At 40.0% G+C, this 20,622-nt stretch overlaps 1 protein-coding gene across 2 annotated transcripts in view; it reads left to right on the top strand.

Moving 5' to 3' along the window:
- Positions 1–8,170: 8,170 nt before the first annotated feature.
- Positions 8,171–20,622, top strand: part of ST6GAL2 (ST6 beta-galactoside alpha-2,6-sialyltransferase 2) — a 172,150-nt gene continuing 159,698 nt past the window's right edge. Inside the window, exon 1 of one of the 2 annotated variants that reach the window (XM_072927954.1) lies at positions 8,171–8,293. The gene's annotated coding sequence lies outside the window, so the exon portion shown is untranslated. The remainder of the gene's footprint in view (positions 8,294–20,622) is intronic. The other variant, XM_072927979.1, reaches the window with a different exon arrangement.

Raw genomic sequence — 20,622 nt, 5'->3', positions numbered from 1 at the left:
ACTGGTAATGCTGTTTAAAGCCAGGTAGTCTTCCCAGGTTCAGACAACCTGATGGCTTGTCTGGCTCAAATTATGAAGGTTACCTCTCTTTTCTTGCTGGTCACACACCCAGCAGAGGAGTCCAACTCCCACTGCAGTAACCTTCTCAAAGCAACAACTTCTATGTGTCAGCCAGAATTCAAAAATTGCATGTAGCTGGATTACTGCAATCGTCATATTTCATGCCCCCTTAGGCTGATATTCCGAAGGAAGATGCGCATGGATACCAACCTTCCATGTCACATCTGCTGCAGCAGATTCTGTGCTCCGCCACAGGTCTTGGCCAGAGCACCCTTGTGCAGTGCAAAAAGCAGTGTGGACATATCCAGACCACATAAGCTGCTGCAGGCCGGAATTTTCCCCTTTCTCGTGTGGTTGTTTACTCTGAAGCAAAATCCTGCCCTGTATTTCCTCAGTGGGCTCACAGTGAAAAATGTTAAGCAGAAGATTTAGACTATGGAATTTGAATTTGGCTTTCTGAAATCCTTATTTTTCTTGCACCTCTGGAGGTGCTGAGCACCCACGAGATCCAGCCATGTTCTTTCTTATGCCCACCTAATAGCACAGGATATTATTACTTCTTCAGTACTGTGGGCTTATATGGAGGAGGAAAGCCACAAGCATAAATTATATTTAAAAATTACAACATATTAAATTATGTTTCTGAGGATTTATCACTGTTTTTTCTAAATGCTCTTATTATTCAATATTTCTTTGCCTTTTGTTCCTCTGTGGACTTGTGTCTGGCAAAAAAACCAACCCTACATGTGAATTTTTTGAGCTAAAATATAAACTCATAGTTAAGTGCATAGCAACATGGTGAATTTAAACCAAATCTTTGCAAAAATGCCTAGAGCATGCACAGGCAGTGTCGGGGGAACTAACTGAAAATAAAAGGAGCAAACTGATTCAGTGGTATGGCTGCAGTGTATGGTCTTTTCATATAAGGAGCAAGTTTGAACTATTTTACCTAGGACAGAGTAAGAAATAAAAGAGTACATTCCTACAATGCCCTATTTGTGTAGCTAGGATAATCTCAAGTCTTCTCAGGCTTTCAAGGTTTTCAAACACCAAGTAGAATGTATTTAGATTTGTACATATTCAGAAATCAAAACCCCCTCAAGTACTAATGACTTAATTTATATTTCATAGAATAAGAAATGTTACAGTAGAATTTTCTGAGTTGAGTAAACCTTTATCAGCTGTTCTTATGCTTTTAGCCTTCTTTGTTCTCATCTCTCTCCCTCAGGGATACAATAAAAATAGCTAATGCTCATTTTCTTCCCCAGTTTTTGCATCCACTGCTTCTGTTCAGCTTTTATCTGACAATCCAGCTTCCATGGTAGCCAGCGTAGGATTTTGATTCCTGTACCTCTTTTTCTGGAGGTTGCTGATCATACTTTCTCCCTTGCTGTAGGTGTCATCAGATGGCCTTGTGCCACAAATGGTTTTGTCCTCACTGACAATACAAGGCTTGGTCCAAAGGCAAAGCCTTTTCTTCCATTGGAACAGCTATTTGGCAAGGCATGGCAAGGTGTAACTACCACTTCAGTGGTACTAGAACATAGCCTGAGTCTTTCAGCTACCCCTCACCTGCTCCTCATATTCCCTCCCCCAGGCTCCTTGCAGTGTGTCAGGGGGCAGAGGCAATGCAGATAAGCAGTTATGGCCCAGAAAAGTTTTTTATGCCTGAGGAGGAAGTGAAGAGTCACAAAAATTTAGCAGACAGCAGCCTGAATTTATGTCCTGCAAGAAAGTCAGCCTGGGATGTCAGATTAATTATAGGAAATTTATTTGTATTTTCCCTAAAAAGAATAGTTGTTGTTTGATGTGATCCTGATCTTGTCCGTATTGTCTCATGTTTTCAGCCATCGTTTCCTCAGCTAGATTAATTTCATGTTGGATGTACATCCTTCTGTGTCTGGGACCACGACTGTTTCTGGGCACAGGGACAAATCCAGGTAACATCACAGCAGCAGGGCAGGACTTCTCTTCCTCCATGCCATGCTTTCTGCCCAAAGGTGGGGATTGGGACAGAAGCTGCAGGATGGCTTCAGTGGTTGATTACCTCTGCCTCCAAGCACAACCACAGCAAGAACACACCAACTACCCTTCCAACCCCCACATTACACATGCTCTGCTCTCCTAGGTTTAATCACCTCCAGCTGGATGGTATGATGGGCAATGGTCTGTGCGTAACCCAGGTCTTTCTATTGTTTTCATGTGAGTTTAGGATCAGGCTGAAGTGAGGACTCCTGTCCATTTTCCCTTTCCATGTTATCTTTTCCCCTTCTTCATGCTGTTAACCCCATTAGCTTTGACAGGACCTGGGTTAATCAGTAGCCCTTCACATTAAAGGGTTGACAGTAAAATCCTGTTTTTCCTTTCTCTAGGAAAAAAAGAAAAACAATTAGAAAGCTGATGATTTTTTCTTTTTTCTCTGATAATCTAAAGGAATAGCCCTGGGATGTTTCAAATCTGGTTTCTTGTAGAGGTGCTTCATTTTCTGGTGGTGCAGTACATTGTTCCTTGCTGATTAAACCTGCATAGCACAATGTTTAATGTAAAACCAATCCTAAAGGAATCTGTGACTGCAGAGAGTTGCAATGCAGTACACTACCTTGGAGGTATGCTCCTGTAGGATTTTATGATAGGTTGTGCTCCCTATTGCTAAAAATTAAATCTGACACCCTCTGCTCCTCCCTTACCTGGTCCTCTGCTGTCACTCTGTTTTATTTGGAGTAAACCCATTCTGATCGCTACCACAGAGATCCATCACCTGATTTTATATGCTGGGTGAATTTTTGTCTTTTAAATGTGTCAAACTTCTTGTGTACTCAGATGAGAGCCAGCTCTGGCTCAAAATATGCCACACAAATCACAGCTGGGATGGGGAGCTGGGAGGGGATAATAAGACTCTTCCTTTTGACAGGCAAGCTGATAATTAATCTCATAGTGTATCATGAAACCATGCGCTATTAGACACATTCCAGACACTTTAGTGATTGTCTCACAGTTATGGCACTCAGGTCTGGAAGACATCAGCACAACAACACATTTCAGCTCTTTCAAAGCAAATGGTACAATCCCTGTTTTGCAGGTTTCTTTTCCTGTCATGCTTATGTGATTCTTCTTCATCAAGCACAGCAGCAGCACACACCCATGCTTGTTAGCCACCACCACAGCCATCCAGAGTTAGAAGAAGGGAACAAGCTCCTTTAGATCTTAGGGGTTACTAGAAGAGCACCTTTATGGGAATGGTGAGGCAACTTAAACATTTCTGCAGCCAGATTGGTTAATTTGAGTGCTGGTACAAATGTTCTGATGGCCGGGACCGAAATTTTCTGATACATTCAAAATGCAGAGAGTGATAAAGAGAGCCATGCTCTGTGATTACTTCCTGCTACATCAAAACATGGGGAGTTAAAAACTTGCTGGAAAAGTACTGGACTCAGCAGTGACCGCTCTAACACCCACCTCACTTGTTTGTGCTGCTGTTTCTGCATGTTTCACAGAGATGTTCTGCTAGCTGTCACCTTCCCAGGATAAGTCTGCCCCTGGTATTAGTTTTCTAAAGTCCTTCTTTTCTACTTCTCAGGTGTTTTAGGCAATTACTATGCAAACTCTTTTCTGTTTCCTCAGATTCAATAAGCGGAGACGATAATTAAAACTCCTCAAATGTAAATAAAAGCATGGAAATGCTGTTTAAAGTTATTTTAAGTTACTGGTGAGCTACCAGTTGGGTTGTCCTAACTCAGCTTTGTGTCATTGTAGCAGACACCAGCAGCTTTGCATAGGCTGAGGGCTTATCCAGTGTTGATACTTCATCTCTTTCAATCTGCGAGGGTAGAAAATGTAGGGAGAGAAGCCCACCACTACAGGACAGCGAGTGAGACTGAGCTTCTGCATGGATCTGCCTAGAACCATGCTTGAACATCCAAAAAACCCCCAATAGAACATAATTTCAGCTCAACACCTCAAGTTTTATTGAAGTACATAAAATTTTTTTTTTTTCTTTAAAAAGAGAAAAAACAAGGTTTTATAAAGAGTTTTCTCCCCAGTTCATCCTGGATTACAAAACATTATGTAATCCTAATTACTTACTAAACATTACTCTGAATTGCCTTTCTCTTCAGCTGACAGAAGCAATGCATTATTGCTGATACACAATTCCAAAGAATTGTCACTCACTGTCAATTTCTTCTATTTAAGGAGAAACAGCCTCCTCAGAATAATGAATTCAAAATTTCAGTGGCCTAGAAACCCTGAGGGTTTTACAGCTTGACCTTGAGGTTTGGGTTCTGTAATGACACTGCAGAAGTTCCTGCTGATTCTATGTAACTTCATAAAAGACACACATCAGTATTCACAGGTGCTAAATCTCTATGTCAGAGAGAATCTCTATCTCAGAATTTGTGAGTTTTTTACATACTATACTAGGTTTAACAACAACTTCATTAATAGTGTTGCAGATCAGTTAGTATTGAAACATTGAAATTAGGTTTACCTGGATGTAAATGAGAACAGAATACAAGCTTTATCACAGAAATTTCACTCCTCCTATTCATGAATTTTCCATGAATCAAGGAATTGATTCCTTTAATCAATGGGGTAAAATCTTGCACCTGTGACATTAAGATGCACATGCTTAATTCTGGCAATCTAGCACACATAAAAATCACTGCCTGAAAGACAGGCTGTGTCTGTATCTTTGCACTGTAAAATGATTAGAGTTTTATGAGAAAGGAATGAAAGGGGATAGTTATGTCTTCAGAAATCAGTTTATCTAAGCTAGTGTGGTGTCACTCATGAGGCAGAAGTTACATGCATGCATGATTTATGTGCTTCCATATATCAGATCATCCAGATTTCTTTTCATTGTAAAACTGATATTGATTCTCTTGTATTAGTAATACTGACACTGGGATAATTCTGACATCATTGTAAGGTATGCACTAATACCTCCTTCCTTAGCGAGACCATTTTGCTCAATAAATCATGGTAAGAATAAGGAGAAGAAGAGACAGAGGAAAAAATGTTATTAGAACTTGCTGGAATCAGTGTCCAGTCCACATTGACTGCCAAATGATACCATATGCTTTATCAGGTAAGTCTATTATTTTCAGACAGTAAGCAAGATACCAGTGTGTAAAACTTGCAGTTGATACTGATGGAGAGCAGAATCGATGCAAGAAATAAACCAAAACCTGGTATCACCCTCATCCTCCAATATATTAAATGCACGTTTTAGTCCAGAAGTGTATTTCAAGCAAAATGTTGCATATCTCGGAGAAAATGAGAGGTGTTTCTTTAAGAACCTACTTCTACTGGAGGTCAATGGCTTTAGTATTGTTCATTAAAAATTAAGGATATTTATTGACCAGCAAACCACAGCAACTGGTTTATGGCAAATAGATACATGTATCAGGGAAAAAGCCCTGGAGGAAACATTCTTTCCACAATAAAATTAGATTCACAGGTCACAGATGATTTGCTAATTCTTTCCAAGTTGTAGAGCCATAATTTGTGGAAGAGTTCTCCCAGATTCTTTACTTGCACTACAAAAAAGAATCTTTTTTTACTAAAGTGTAAGTTGCATGCACTCACTAGTGACAACCCACAGCTGATTGAATTAATATAATTTCGTAAGAACAGAGCCCTGCTATCATGAAGGTAAGAGATATTCTTTGAACTCTGTTTCCATTATTCTCTGTGAAGCTTCTTTTTAGCAAGCCCAGATGGAGGAATAGCTAAAGGGCTGGATAGTTTGTTTTTAATGCAGAAAAATCTCGCATGTCAGCTATTCGGTCTGCCCTCGCGATGTAAACATCTTGCCACTGCCTACTTGTAGTTTCTACAGACAAGCTTTTCAAAACCTGCAACTTCAGCTAGCACAGCTCACAAGGTGGGGAAGCTCTGCCTGCAGCAGACACCCTCTTGCCCAAGCCATGCTCTCTCCTGTTGCTGGAGCATGGACATGCCAGTTATGGGACTGGAGTGAGTGCCTCAGACCCTCCAGGTCCTGCAGTAAGGGTATTTGTGATGAGAGAGAGGGCACTGACAGGAATCCCCAACACTACTGGCAAAACTGCTCTGACCTCTGCCATTTTGAGCATCATAGCTTGCCAATCTCCTGACTAATCTCTCCAGAGGATGAACAGAGAGATAAAGAATGTGTTTTGTGAGGGTGAACTTTCACAGCAAATGAGCAACCAGTGGGATGATGCAATGTATGGGCTATGGGCCACCAATAGTCCCTGCTTTTTATAGCAAGAAAAATAAGGTCTTGAAAGTCATGGCTGTCTCTGTCTATGCCACCAATAACTTCATATACCTTTATATGAATATGTATATATATGTATATACCTATATACATGTATATATATGTATATATAGGTATATACCTATATATACATATAACTTTCATATCCCCATATATCTGCATTGGGGATCCTTTAGGACCAAGAGGTGGCAGACAGTGATAGTCTGCAGGTTAAACACAAGGTTGTATTTACCACCTGCTGCCTAATGCACTCTGAGCAGGAGGGAGGCAGGAGCAACAAAGGACAGAAATTTCCATCTTTTCATCTTCTTCTACTGAGACAAATCAAAGCCTTGGAAGAAGCTTCTCTCTGTACACTTCATGTTTTATGATTTCCTAATAAACTTACCGGGCCCTAAAATTATTTGTCTTTGATTAAAAGTAAATGTTAAGCACATGTTTTGGAGATTACCAACTAGGCAGCTGTGTTTGAAAACATACCCTGCAAAATGTTAGCAGGCTGAACAAGGCTTTCATGGAACATTGCAGAGCACTAACATGTTTTAGATAGAACAATCAATGAGGCAACTCTCAGTTGTGACTGATTTTTTTCAATAGGCTTCTGTCAATCCATTATTTTCACTTCTTTTCTTCCCATTTCTATCCTTGTTACAAGGTCCCCCATGCATCTGAATGGTGATACCAACGAACAGTCCTTAAAGTCATTGTCACACTGGGGCTCTGCCAAGCTTGCTCCCTAGTGCTCCCTGTGGTATTCATGGGGACAAAGCCAGATTCATTTATATTTTTTCACCCTTTTCTTCATCTGCTTTACAGATGACTCTGTAGTTATTGGAATTGTATCAAGATCTGGACAAAAGCACTGCTTTCTGGGGAATGAGGCTGCTGCTACATTGACGGAAATGTTTGATGTCAGCCCCCATTTGTTACATTTGCTATTGTGTTCTGCATGTGTGTAGGTGAGTGTATCATGTGGGAGAAAGAGAGATGGGTTGATGGTGGGAAATATTGCAGGACACTTCCCTCTTTTACTTAGAAAGAGGATTTTTTTTATCTCATTTTTATCAAAGGTGTCATTAGAAGTAATGACAGGATAAATAATTTTAAGGCTTCAAAGAACAAGGATTCTAAAGAATAGGATTCTGAAGAACTTTAAAGAAAGGATCTGTCTTGGAGATTAAGCTTTTTTAAATCCTTCAGATCCCTTTGCCAAATGTAATAATATTCCATTATAAATCCTTCTATGAATTTACACGTAGCATTGCATTTTTCCTTTGATGGTGCATGCAGGTACAAAAAGGCAATGATGTGTATTTACTAAACTGTTACCTTTTCAGTTAGTGAATTGCTTAGCCTGGATGCTTTCTTTCATAAATACAGTCATTAAATGCATGAAATTATTGATCTAAACTGCTTTCCTGGGAGATTGTTCCTTATAAAGAGCAAAGTCAGGTCTCTTTTTGACTGCAAGCTAAGCTAGATCTCATAATAAAACTTTCATCATAAAAAAGGAAAAAATAAAACTCTGATCAACAATAACCTCTCTATGATACATCAATGACTAAATCTCTGAGAGAGCCGGCTTTAATTTTTCTTACAGTGAAAGAGAGTAGGAAGGATGCATTTTTTTTTAAAGAGATAATGCTGAAAAGGCTGCCGAAGGGATCTCTTGCTGTTACAATTTGTAGAAAGGAGCTCTCATAATGATAGTCAGAGTTTATTGTACCTCTCTCTGTCTCTCCCCTTCCCACTCCCCCCACCCCCACCCCCCGCCCCGTGTGTGTGTGTGTGTGTGTGTGTGTGTGTGTGTGTGTGTGTGTGTGTGTGTATGCAGAGAGCTAGAGAAAGCTGGCAGCACTACCTGAATAGCTGCTGAAAGAGTGAGACTTCTCAGTTCCTGCTTCATTACTGGGTAGCAGCTATTGCAGTGTGTGCGAGCTCCTAACTGTTCTTCCCATCGAAAAGCCCTTGGTAAGTCCCCTTAGCTGGCAGAGCTGTGGATTAGCTCAGCAAAAGGCAGGAGGGGGTGGTGGCAGGGAGCTCTGGGGACATTCAGAACCCGTGTGCAGCTTAAGATCTATTAGATTTCAAGGATTTTGTGTAATAAATGTGTAAAATCTTCTGTGGATTGCTGGGATGTAAAGGCAATCACAAGGAATGTTTTGTGTGCTCAAGAGCAATGCTAAGTGCATTCAGGAATGCCTGAAACAGAGCAGAATTTTTATATGAAAGATAAGATTAGTAAATGATTCTCAGAACTGCAATAAAAGTGGTTTTGTGTTGCTTTGTTTTGTTTACCCCTACCATTTTTTTCTTGTTGTCCTTTCCACCCTCCATCTCATCTTTATTGTGTTGAATGGGTTAATAGGCTCAGAAAGAAGAAACTGTATCTTCTTGAAGACTGATGGCATTTGAAATGTAGAACTTTAATCAGAAGAGGGATGAAAGCTGAAGCTAAAGAGGAGATAACGTGCTTTTTACTTGCATTTATATTCTTGTGCATGTTTGTTGTGTTGATTGTACAGACTTTCTATGCTCACAAAAAGTTCAAAAAGCTGGGAGATGCACATTTACTGCTCAAGATACTGATGTTTGCACTTGTATCACATGTTTTATTAGTCATCCATATGAAAAGTAGCACTCTTCAGGTAGGTCCTTTCAGTACATACAGCAAAAAGCATTCCCAGACACGCTTCTTTGCCTTGATCCTGTGAGTCAAACTCATTGAACTCCACAGAAAATTATAGAGGCCACTGGAGAGGTCAGGTCACAACTCTCCTTGTCCCAGTTGAGCAGTGGCATTTGAAACAAGAGGCTGAAGTAATGCTGTTATCTGAGGGTCCCAGTACCTTGGACCTGGCTGTGCTTGGATTTGAACAGTAGGAACGAGCTAATCAGGGACAGGCCGAGGTTTTTGTCTGGCAGTACAGAATGACTGCCTCTGAACTGAACCCACAGCTACTCAGTCCCCTGGTGGATAAATCCAATCTACAAGAGATGACAGCCTGGCTAGCTGGGCATGGGGCCACTGGCTCATTTGTTATTGTCTATCCAGTCCACACCTTTGCTGGCTACAGCTGTCTGTCGGATCATACATAGGTGACACAGCTGTATTTATAGCTATGAGGGTTAGCTGCTCCTTATGTTTAGAAAACATACCCATGATGTGAAACTGCTGCTCAGTGTCCCTAGACATAATTTCCTTTGCTACTGAGCAAACATGATAGCTCAAAGGATTAGATTTTAGGTCTGCAGCGGTGTCTTTCTAGTTTGTATGAGTAAATTTACATCTTTTCTATGGGTCAGAAGAGCCATACTGACATATTTTTCCCTTCCCAAAAGATTTCAATGTTTATTAAAGAACAACTTTCAAGCAAGTATTATTTCAGAGATTAGCCAAGCACAGAATAGATATTTCTTCCTGAAACTCAGTAATTTTATGTTATGGTGACAGGGGAATCATGGTAAGGGGTGCGGAGGACAAGGTGATAGATAAATGAGCTTATGTAATGTGTAGCAGTGGAAATTGCAAGTAGGAGTGTGCCTCATATTCCAAGTTGTCAGAGTCAACATTAGTTCATCAATAAATTAAAATGTTGTCAAAATTGTATCATTACCTGGGCTGCTTAGTATTATAATACTGGAGTTTAACATGGAGAATAATAATTTCCAGGGACGAGGAAAGTGATAGGCGAAGAAGATGTTTGGGGTCTGTTTTTGAGGTTCATTCGTATTTTCATCCATTAACTACGTAAGTCTTTGCTGGAATACTCTTGAGTACAACTGAGTGTTGTTTTTTCTAAGTTGGTTTTGCTTTCATCATCTGCTTGGATGTATGAAAGAGAAACAGCTCAGTGAGAAGAATTCCAGTCTGAAGAGGAGCAGGAACAGGTAACTCTCCAGCTCAATGCCACATCCGTGTACCAAGTACAGCCCTGATCACACTCATTTTAGTAAGTGAACTCTGCTTTCATCTTTGATATCAGCATGACAGGATGTTCTCAAAATATCTTAATATTGAGTCAGGATGGTAAATAAATGCCAGGGATTTTTCACCAGAAACCAGATGCCATGACCTTTCTGCCTATTGGAAGTTTGCTCTGTGAGGATGGTGCAACTCATCACAAGAAAAAAATATGAGGAAGGCATCTTTGCTGATAGGCAAAATCTGTGTTTATCACGGGCAGTGTATGCTCTGCAGAGCCTCACCCATGACCCAAGAAATCTGTCTCCCCTCCCTTCTCACAGCAATGTGGGAAGGCAGGAAGTATTTGTGTCTTCCTGTAGAAGGGGCTACCTGTCTCACACAAAAGGCTACCCTACTTGTGGCTGTGCACCCAAACATCCACACAGGAGCAGATACCCTGGTCAGTGGTGGGCAGGAGATGCTGCCTGTGCTTGGGCTGATCTGACTGTGTCAGCCTGCAGTCTGCATGTGTCACTTGGCAGTGGCTTGCTCCATCCTCCCTAGCAACCCTAGGGGAGTTGTTTATAGAGGATGGCCAGGTATGGTCCTAAGATCTTGCTGATAAAAAAATCTTCAGACCCTGACAATGTGAGCCAGGGAGATCTAAACTTACCTTCAAGTCAACATGGCTTTTCATCATAAATTCTCTCTGTTATTCTCTGGGTGGAAATGAGCTCTCCTCCCTGCCCCCCATCAAAGATTACAATTCATGAAGCAGAAAGTGCCAGATACTCAAGCACCGGCAGAGTTCTTTTAATTTCTATTTCTAGTTTATCATCCTTTTATATGTCAAAGTTTTCTATTTCCCCTATCTATTTTTATATATAGCAAAACTTATCAATCCATGCACTTTAATATCCATCACTAAAGCATAAAGTTCTATATATCATTGTCGACTGAACAAACAGGGATTTTCAAAGACTATTCCCTGTGCCAGCAGTGGCTTTTGTTTGCATTACTTGACTACAATTCTGTTTATAAGAATTGCAAAACCAAATCAAGGAAGCAGAAACTAGTGTCTCTGCTTTTAGGTTTATCACCCTAAAATGTCTGTTGTACTCAGACATCTTCCATCTTTCCCCTTTTCCTGGGAAATTTCCATGGCTGTGTCTTAGACCAAAGCTCTTTGAAACAGATATCACATCTCCACTCATTGCACACCTTTATGTCTATCAGGCTACATGGAAATATGAAATATAAAGCACAGCTAGAGTATTTTTAGCATGTGTATAAGCCTAGTGCAATCTTCTGATCATAAATGATCATAACTGTTAATTTTTTTGTAACTCCTTGCACTTTGGCAGGGTCAAAAGGAGAGAAAACTATTCAAAAGTTCTGTAATTGTCTTTTAGTTTCTGGCCCCAGAGAAACAACTCAAAATCCAGACAATTGCTACCTCCATTTAATGTAGGGCAGTGGGAAGGTTGAAAGGAACTTGAAAAGACAGAATCTTGCAGTTATGAGGGGAATTATGTGTAACATTCTCGTGATTAGAATGAATTACAAATTGGTTTTGTCATTTCTAGGAAGAGTGGAAGTGATATTTAGTAGTATATGAATTCCTCAATAATTGGTACCCTGTAATATAAATTAGATTAGAGGCAGTTTACCAAGTCCTAGTACAGCAAGTTTTCCTTTCACTATTCTGTCAAAGGAAGATAATCTATAATGTATATTTTAGAAGACAACTGCAGCAAAGGAAAGCTACCATCCTAAAGGAAAAAAAAAAAAAAATTACTTGAATGGGACTTTGCTGTCAAAATTCCTTGCTGGTTTAAAGAAGACTGTCTGTAATCAGAAATAATACTGAGCTTGAGTGTTTCCCTTACTGCACTTCTGTGTTAACTCTGCTAAATAATTAAAGAAATGAAGGAGAGCAGAACAGATAACTAGGTAATAGCAGGCATAATCACATCCCATTCCTTTAAATGTGGATCTGAGTTCTTTGACTTGCAATTGGTGGGTTTTTTTTCACTGAGAATCTGTGGCAGGATATGTTCCTAGTACTATAACAAATGCTATTAAAGCATTTTCTTTTCATTATGAAAACAAAGCTGAAGCACTATAACATATGTTGTGTTGATTCATGTCTTAGAAAATATAATTCCATGGGGATATATTTTATAAATGCAATAAGAAAGCAGCTGATTCCTTGGAAAAATGCATTTGACTGCAGCATTGGCCACTTGCATTTTGTACTTGACAAGTACTCAAATGCACAGTATTTTAATACATTGCCACAAAACCTAAGAATTTTCATTCAAATGCAACACTATTCCTTTTTCTTTTCGAATGTCTTAAATGATGCTACTGGAAAATGGAAAACATTGGTAAACAATTCAGGTTTTGGGAATCTGACCCTGATATTCAGTTGCTAATGTTAAGACCTTCAGATGGGATGTCTCCTCATCTGCACAAAAGAGAAAATATTTCTCCCTCTCCTTCCATTTATGCACCCTTCATCTGTCTTCTGTGCTTATGCAGCACACTGAGGTGAGAGGCTGTGCCTTATATGCACAATACCTACACAGGCAGCACCTACATAGTTCATGCCTGCAGCCTTTAGGTGCTCCTGTGAAAGAATTCTCCCCACATACTGCTAGCTGATATTCTTAGCATCAGCCTCAGCCAACTGGATGGTGCCAATGATACTGGGGAGCGTTTCCCTTCAGAGTTCAGAGCACAAGATCACCTGCAGGCTCCAGACACTTTACAGGACTGGTGCAGCAGTCTCAGAAAACTTCTGTTCCCCCACCTATAGCTGATCCCCTCAATTAATACTATAATCTCCTTATTCAAGGGTTTGAAGGAAAGACAGCATACCATTTCTAGAATCAGTGTCTGGGAATGTATGTGGCAATTATATCAAGAATACTGAGAATTACCAATTTCTTTGGCAGTTCTATCAGCTGCACACAGCTGACTGCAGTAAGTGTTTCTTTCTGACAGTTGACTCCATATGGTGAAACTGTGGTGAGCTGACATGTGCTCTAACAAAGTATATTCTTGCAGAATTTTTTTCTGTCCAGAAACCCACTCACATCTCTAATAGCTGGCACCTTCAGTATAAAATGATCAAAACAGCCGTCCACAACACTGCTATGTTTGTGTCCCAAACCGAAATTTCATTTGGCTGGAATAGGCTATGTGCAACAGGAGCAGATTTTGGTCTACTGCATGCTCTTGTCTTCCTATTTAGTATATTTTATATTAAAATATATTTCAACAAAACCTAAATGGTGTACTCTGCCCCCTTTAAAGAGCCAGAAACCATCTCTTAGCTGAAATAAAAACATTCAGTGAACTGATCTATGATTAATTTCATCCACCCCAGGGGCCTAAAACCTGGTTGTAGGGACAGAACAGAGCAAACAAGGGCTGTTTCAGGGGACAGGGAGCCTGGACAGAACAGGCTGCTCAACATCCTTGCTTCTCTTGTTCTCCATTGAGAGCACTGAGGGGAGAATCCAAGTTACAATAGTTCCAACACAGGACAGGGAGAAGAGTAAAAATAATAGTCTGAACAAAATAACATAGAAACTTTACTGAAAACTATTGTTTTATGCTGGGAAAGACAAAATAAAACTGGCCACCTCTCTAGCTCAACTATAAGCCTAATTTATGATGACAGTCTTAAAAAGAAAATTCAAATAGTTAGATGCAAAAAGGTCTCCTTCAGTTAGTTCTAACAGAATTGTTGTAAAATGCCTCAAGATAAATCCAGTTCCTTCCATCTCATAACTCTTGCTGTCTTTTAGATGCATTCAATCAGAGGTCAATAAGGTGACTCAAGCTATGGCTCAGCACAGAACAAAACTCCCAAGAGGTTTTTTCCAAGCTGCTGTCTTCTTGCTAGAGATTCAAGCAGCTCCCTAGAGCTTGCTATTAGAGCAAGCACCCAGATTCCTGCACGTTGCAAAACACTCATGTCTTTTCCCTCTGTACAGGATATCTGGCAGTCCCATTTGCTGAAATTGCTGTTTCAGTCCTCTTTTGAGGGCATGTTTGGTGTCAGGTTGCTTCCTGATGCAAAGTCCAAATGTCCCTGTTGAGTGCTTCTGAGAACAGATCCCAGGAGGCAGCAGCTCTTGCCTCTAAGGTGATCCACAAACCCACTGATGAAGTTCCAGGGAAATAATTATAACCCATCATTCTTTTCCTATGCTTTGAGACAGCGAATTTCCTTTTCTCTTTAGTGACACAGCATAGTTGGCCACTTTCACAGCATTCTACAATGTCATTTGATGGTGAAAATGCTTGACAACAGAAGAGAGCTTGTTTACTGATTAAAATCCTAACAGACATTACCTGATGTTGCTGAAGCTTGTAGGATCAATATTTTTCTGCTAGCAAATTGAAGAACATAGCTTTAGAAATTGTAAGTAGATGCAACTTTATATTTTAAAATGACAATTTTATTTCTTTATGAGAATGGTGTGCAAAGCAAGCAAACATTTGTTCTGCAATGCTCATTGGAAAGTGCCACTGAAATATGCTTTCCAAGGCACTGTAGATGCAATACAGATAAAATGTACTGCCTTACTTTTACCAAACATCCCTTTGAATTTCCTGAGCATATTTTTCTGGCTCAATATCCCTCAATATCAATAGGGACAAGATCAATTAGCCAGGTGGGTTTGAGGAAAAAATTAAGGACCATCATATTTCCAGATAATGCATCTTAAGAGCTGATCTCATAATGCAAAGGTCAGATGAAATCAAAGTACTGTTTATAGCAGTGCTCTATCTTTTCAGCTCTGAAGTTATTAAAGGCATTTAGACTGAATTAATTTTAAAAAAAGGAAACTCTTCTTGACTAGCTTAAGGAATACCATGTGGCATGGTAATTTGGATTGCTGAGTGATTTAGACAAGTAAGCTGCATTACTCATCCATCTCATTTAAGATATGTAGATTTTGTAATCTTCCATCTGGATTTTCAGACAAACTTTGAGTTGTTTCTTGGTGGTTTGAAGAAGGCTGGAGAAGATGGCTCATCTTAGAATGAACAAAGAAGGGTGAAAGCTGTCCAACTGGAAAAAGAGCATATGACAGAAAGCAAAGCTAGTTGCAGCAATACATTTTCAATGCATTTTGAATATATTTTCAAATTATTTTCAGTGCCAGAATTATTCTTTTACTTTGTTTTCCACAGCAAACAATCCATCTGTATTTAGTTCAGGACCCATTTAGAACCAGAGTGGCACATTGGTATCCAGCACTCACAAGCTTTGTCTACTCCTGCTCTTCCAGCTACAGCACCCTCATATGAGCACATCTGAGATCATGGACAAGATTCATTAGCAGGCAAATCCGAGCCTTCTACTCTTGGGGTGGGGAAAGGAGGGAAGAGGGAAAGTGTTAAGGGAATTTAAGAGCAAAAACAATATTACCTTTAATTCATCATCCTGCTGTGCCAGCACCATTCATTTAAATATGAAATACAGTTAATGCCCTGTTGCTTGCAAAACTAATGGTACTAGTAGTTCAAATTCCTGTGTTTCCTCTCATTAACTAGTGCATGGAGGTTATTTCCAGGCACTCACTATTCATTACACAATGGAGGCCAATCTGTCTAACCAACCAATCAACAAGAAAACATTAGATCTGCCTATCTCAGTGGAGAGGAGAAAAATCCTCCTATGATAAGGCTGCAGCTAACAAGGTTTGAACAATTATGAAATTAAATTAAATTAAATGAGGAACTGAAAAAAAACCCAACACAAACCCAAAACCCAAACCCAAACAAAACCAAAGAAACCTAAGTTCTTTAAAAAGATATTTGCAAGCTCCAGGAGCAAATACATCTAAGGCATTTGAGCCATGCTTGTGTGAAATTAATTAGAGGGAAAGGACTAAAATCAAATTTGTTAATTTCAGCTTTGGAAAACAACTGCAAGAAATCCTTAGCCAAAACAATCTTAGGAAATAGATGCTCCATAGAGATAAAGAGAAGTGCCACTAACACCATTTTTCTCCCCCTGCCTCAAATGAAAGAACAGTAAATAGGAGTGGCAGTTTCTTGAAGCTCATTCTTTCCCTTGACAAATTTTTCAGTTAGCAGAAGTCCAGAAAGGTTCATGGAAGCATCCCAATAGACCTCGTGGGAAGGCTAGGAATACCTGCTACTTGAAGATGGAACTTTATGTAGGATAATCTAGACAGATTATCATGAAGGGTGCCTAGAAGGAGATCATTAAAAGCTCCATGGTAGGTACAGTTCAATAAAGCTCCACAATTGCTTTATACTTCAAAGGATCAAGGGGACAGGCTTGAGCATTAAAACTAAATAAAAATAATGAGATATTTTGAATCTAATTGCTTGATTGGCAGACCTGTTCACAGTGAGGTGAGATGAGCTTTGTTTAGTTGGACCATCAGCCAGTATCAGGCACCTGGAGGCTGCTGAAGCCAGGGAGTCTGTGAAGGTTGGGTGTGTGGGACTGCACGCCCCCACCAAGAGCCAGGGGCAGTGCCTCACTGAGGGTCCAGTGTCTTCACAGGGGAAGAGGACTGGCCCAGACAGCAATGCTGCTAACACAGGCTGCTCTGGTCCAGAAGACCTTGGCTCTATGGCACAGTGAGATGCTACCTGAGTCATGAAAAAGCTGAAAGCAACATCAAATTACACTTCTCTGCCTTGGTTTTAGTTTTTCCTTTTTTTTTTATTGCCTTAAGGATGGTCTGAAGCACTCTGTGCTCCCCATGGGTGGGATCCCACTCATATTCAGACTCCCTTCTGCAGCAGCAGAATCTGGGAGTTCCATGGAGCCAAGAGCACCCTGTAGTGCAATGGTGTCTCCCACCTTCTCCAGTGGGGCTTGGCGGTGTGGGTGAAACAAGGCAGTGCTTTCCACAGGCTGGGGTTTCCACTGAGCATAAGGTGAGAGCTGTGGCATTAGCTTACGTGACAGACATGTCTCCAGAGACACAGAAACCAAGATGTTTGATACCAGTGAGAGTACCAGAACTGTGGAAACACACAGAAGTTTGCAAAGGGTGCATGTGAAATGAAGATGATGGAGGGGATTCTCCTTGCCATTTCTGCTCCAAGCCATCAGGCTGCAATAGAAATCAAGACATGCAGTGTTTGGGCCAGGCAGCTAGAGGTAACTCTGAACTAAAGGAAATAGAATTTTTGTAGAAAGCATGAAAACTGTATACATGAAAAAGTGGTATGGTGAAGTAAGCTCTACTGTTGTTTGACAAAGAGCTGCCAAGCAGAAAGCATTGTTCTTGTGGTACCCCTGCTGACATTTCAGTGTGCAGTGCCTAGAGTCCAGGCAGCAGCAAGGCATGGCCAGAAGCAAGAAGAGGGACTTTACTCATAGCACAGATTATCAAGCCAAGTGGTTCAGAAATTGGTGGCCCTGTACATGCAATAAACACTAACATATCAGAACAAATTCAGAGCTCTTATCTGGATCTCACAGATCCAGAGCAAACAAACAAACAAAAAAATAAGGAGTTAGAAGTGAGAACACAGGGTAAATTGTGTTTGACTTGGCCCCAAAATCATGCTGTGAGATTCTTAATCTGACAGCATCAGCTGTGACTTTTTTATTGAAAAGAGTTATGAAAGTGAAGATCTGTCAATTAACAGGAACAAGATTGTCGACCATGATGCGTAGTTTAGACATTGTAAAAAATTATGTACATGCATGTGAAAAAAAAATGATGCTGCTAGTGGCAAGAGGGCACTCAGAAGATGTCACCATTAAGGTTATTTCCATGAAGTTTTCGGTTTTGGGGCTGATGTTTTCATTCCTAGGAAAGTACAAGCTTTGAATAATCACAGAAGAATGAGATGCAGCAAGTAGAAGTGTGAAGTGGCTCCATGAATAAAAATTTAGACAACATTTCACTTTCACTTTAATTTATTGCAGTTGCCTCGTGTTTTTGTAGAGTACACCCCCCCTTTTTTATAGGATGTAATCTGTTTGAAAACTCTGAGTTGCATGATGCCGTGCGTATTTACAGGAGTAAGTCTATTTTAGCATATTTAGATAGGATGGTTTGACTAGTATTCAATTTCTGGTGCAAAACCTTGCAGGCAAGGTTTTCAAAAACAGGAATCCAAAGACAGGCTTCTGAGACACATCTATATTGGGTCTATATAAGTAAAAGTTCTAAATTCTAAATATGGCTTTCTAGGTTTAACAATAAGGTGCAATATTGAGTTGCTGAAAGCAATATAGCTGCATTAAGAGGGTATGTTCACCTCGATGGAGACTTTCTGAACAGCATCATGCTGCTTCCAGGGTCCACAGTAGCCTGGATAACCTCACAAAGCCCTGTGTTATGCTAAACAAATTAATCCAAAAAGAACTCTGCTTGAAAATGTGACATCCAAGTTAGCAGACCATGGTTAGGTTTACCATTTGTGTTTCAGAACAGTCACATTTCTTATTGTCCTGAATTTGGCTGGGACAGAGTTACTTTAATCTGTAGTAGTTGGTACAATTCTGTGTTTTGGATTCAATATGAGGATAATGCTGATAACATGCTGATGTCTTGACAGTTGTTATGTAGTGCTTATCCTTAATTGAGGATTTTTCAGCATCTCATGCTCTGTCTGTGAGGAGCTTCACAAACAACCAGGAGAGAGCATAGTTTGTACTGTTGACCCAAACTGGCCAAAGGAGTATTTAATATCAAGGAACATCCTGTCCAGAGTCTAAACTGGGGGAATTACCCAGAAAGAGCCAATCTCTGCTCAGGGATGAGACGGGTATTAGTCAGCGGATGGTGAGCAATCAAATTGCGCATTGCTTTTATCTCTTGGGTCCTGTAATTATTTCTCCCTCTCCTTATAATTACAATTATTAATATTATTAGCATGTTTATAACTATAATTATGTTTCAATTATTAAGTTATTTTTATCTCCTCCCATGTGGTTTACCTTTCCGTTCCAGTTCTCCTCCCCTCTGGGGGCAGGGAGGAGGCTGTGCAAGAGGCAGTAAATGTGGTGCTTTGTTGCCAGCTGGGATTAAACCACAACACTTATCGTCACTACAGTGGAAATTTAGGACACACAAGTGTTTTGTTCTTCAAGGCTTGGCTCATAAGACTACTTTTTGACAAGCTGTGACACTGTTAATGCTTATGGAAGTGCTTACACTATGAGTAACAGCTAGTAGGAATAGTATAGATAATAGCTAACTGCAGAAGCAGCACTCTCTTTATTTAGTCCCTTGTCTGGGCTATTTTCAAACAACTGCTGTTTATTGTCATTATTGGGTTCAAAAACTGACTTTCTTTGTTCTCTTTCCAATAACCAGAGCAAATCAGGTCTGACATTTGAAGCAGCATATTTACAGCAGCTCGGAGCATGTGTCTCTGGAGCGTGGCTGTAACGAAAAACAGAGAACAGCAAAAGCTCTGGTTATGTTTGTCACCCTGGGGAACAGGAGAGCAGGATGGCATCCTCATCATCCTATTTTTCCTGCTTTCTTTTCATAAAAACATTTTGAAATTGAATATTAAAACGGGTTGCTCTTCTTTCAGATTTAGACCTAAGGAATTTCACATGGAGGTATTAGTAACTGAATATTGCATCCACATTGGATGTGTTTTGTCCCTGTCTCCCCAGGAAGGGAGGATGCACCAGTTGCCACTGCTTCATTAATTGTTCAATTTCTCCCAGTGGTAAAGGGACAAAATTTTAAATTCCAACTGACAGGGTTTGCAGGGGTGTATAATTTATGAGCCGTAAGAAACTGGAAAGATAACTACAATCAGTATGAGCATAAGAAAAACATCCAGCTTGCAATCTTTGCCACACAGCATAGCTGCCCATGCTTAGTTATCTCACTGCACATATTTTTTACTTTCCCAAAACCTAATTCTCAAGGTTGTGTCGTTTTGTTTGTGTTTTGGATTTTTAAAGGACTGCATTTTGGTTTTTTTTTTAAGGCTGGAAGGCTTCTCAAGGGAAAGAGGGACAGTCTGGAGAAAACAAGATTGAAAAGGCATAAAACTAAAATTATATCTTACCAAAACCATATCAACACTATTGAATACTGTGGACAGTGAAGGATATGTAAAAGCAGAGGTAAGATTTTCACACTAGACAGTTCCTTAGTGGAAATGGAAAAGATCTGAAGAAAGGCAGGCAAGGCAGGCAGCCTTTCACAAACAAGAGAGAGGAAAGAAAAGCAGAAATGTAGGTATTGTGGGTACACAAAGCTATATTAATTTGTTTTTAACTTTTCTAACCAAGCTCTCTGCATTACTGGCAATATCAGCAGAACACAAGCCAGGTGTCTGCAGATTTGCATAGATCTACATATTTTTAGTGATATCTGAACTATTGTGCAAGAGCAGATAAGAT

The sequence above is a fragment of the Taeniopygia guttata genome, chromosome 1, assembly GCF_048771995.1.
Source record: "Taeniopygia guttata chromosome 1, bTaeGut7.mat, whole genome shotgun sequence".
Taxonomy (NCBI): Eukaryota; Metazoa; Chordata; class Aves; order Passeriformes; family Estrildidae; genus Taeniopygia; species Taeniopygia guttata.
Note: the sequence above shows the minus strand (reverse complement) of the source record. Positions and strands in the feature narration are given on the sequence as shown.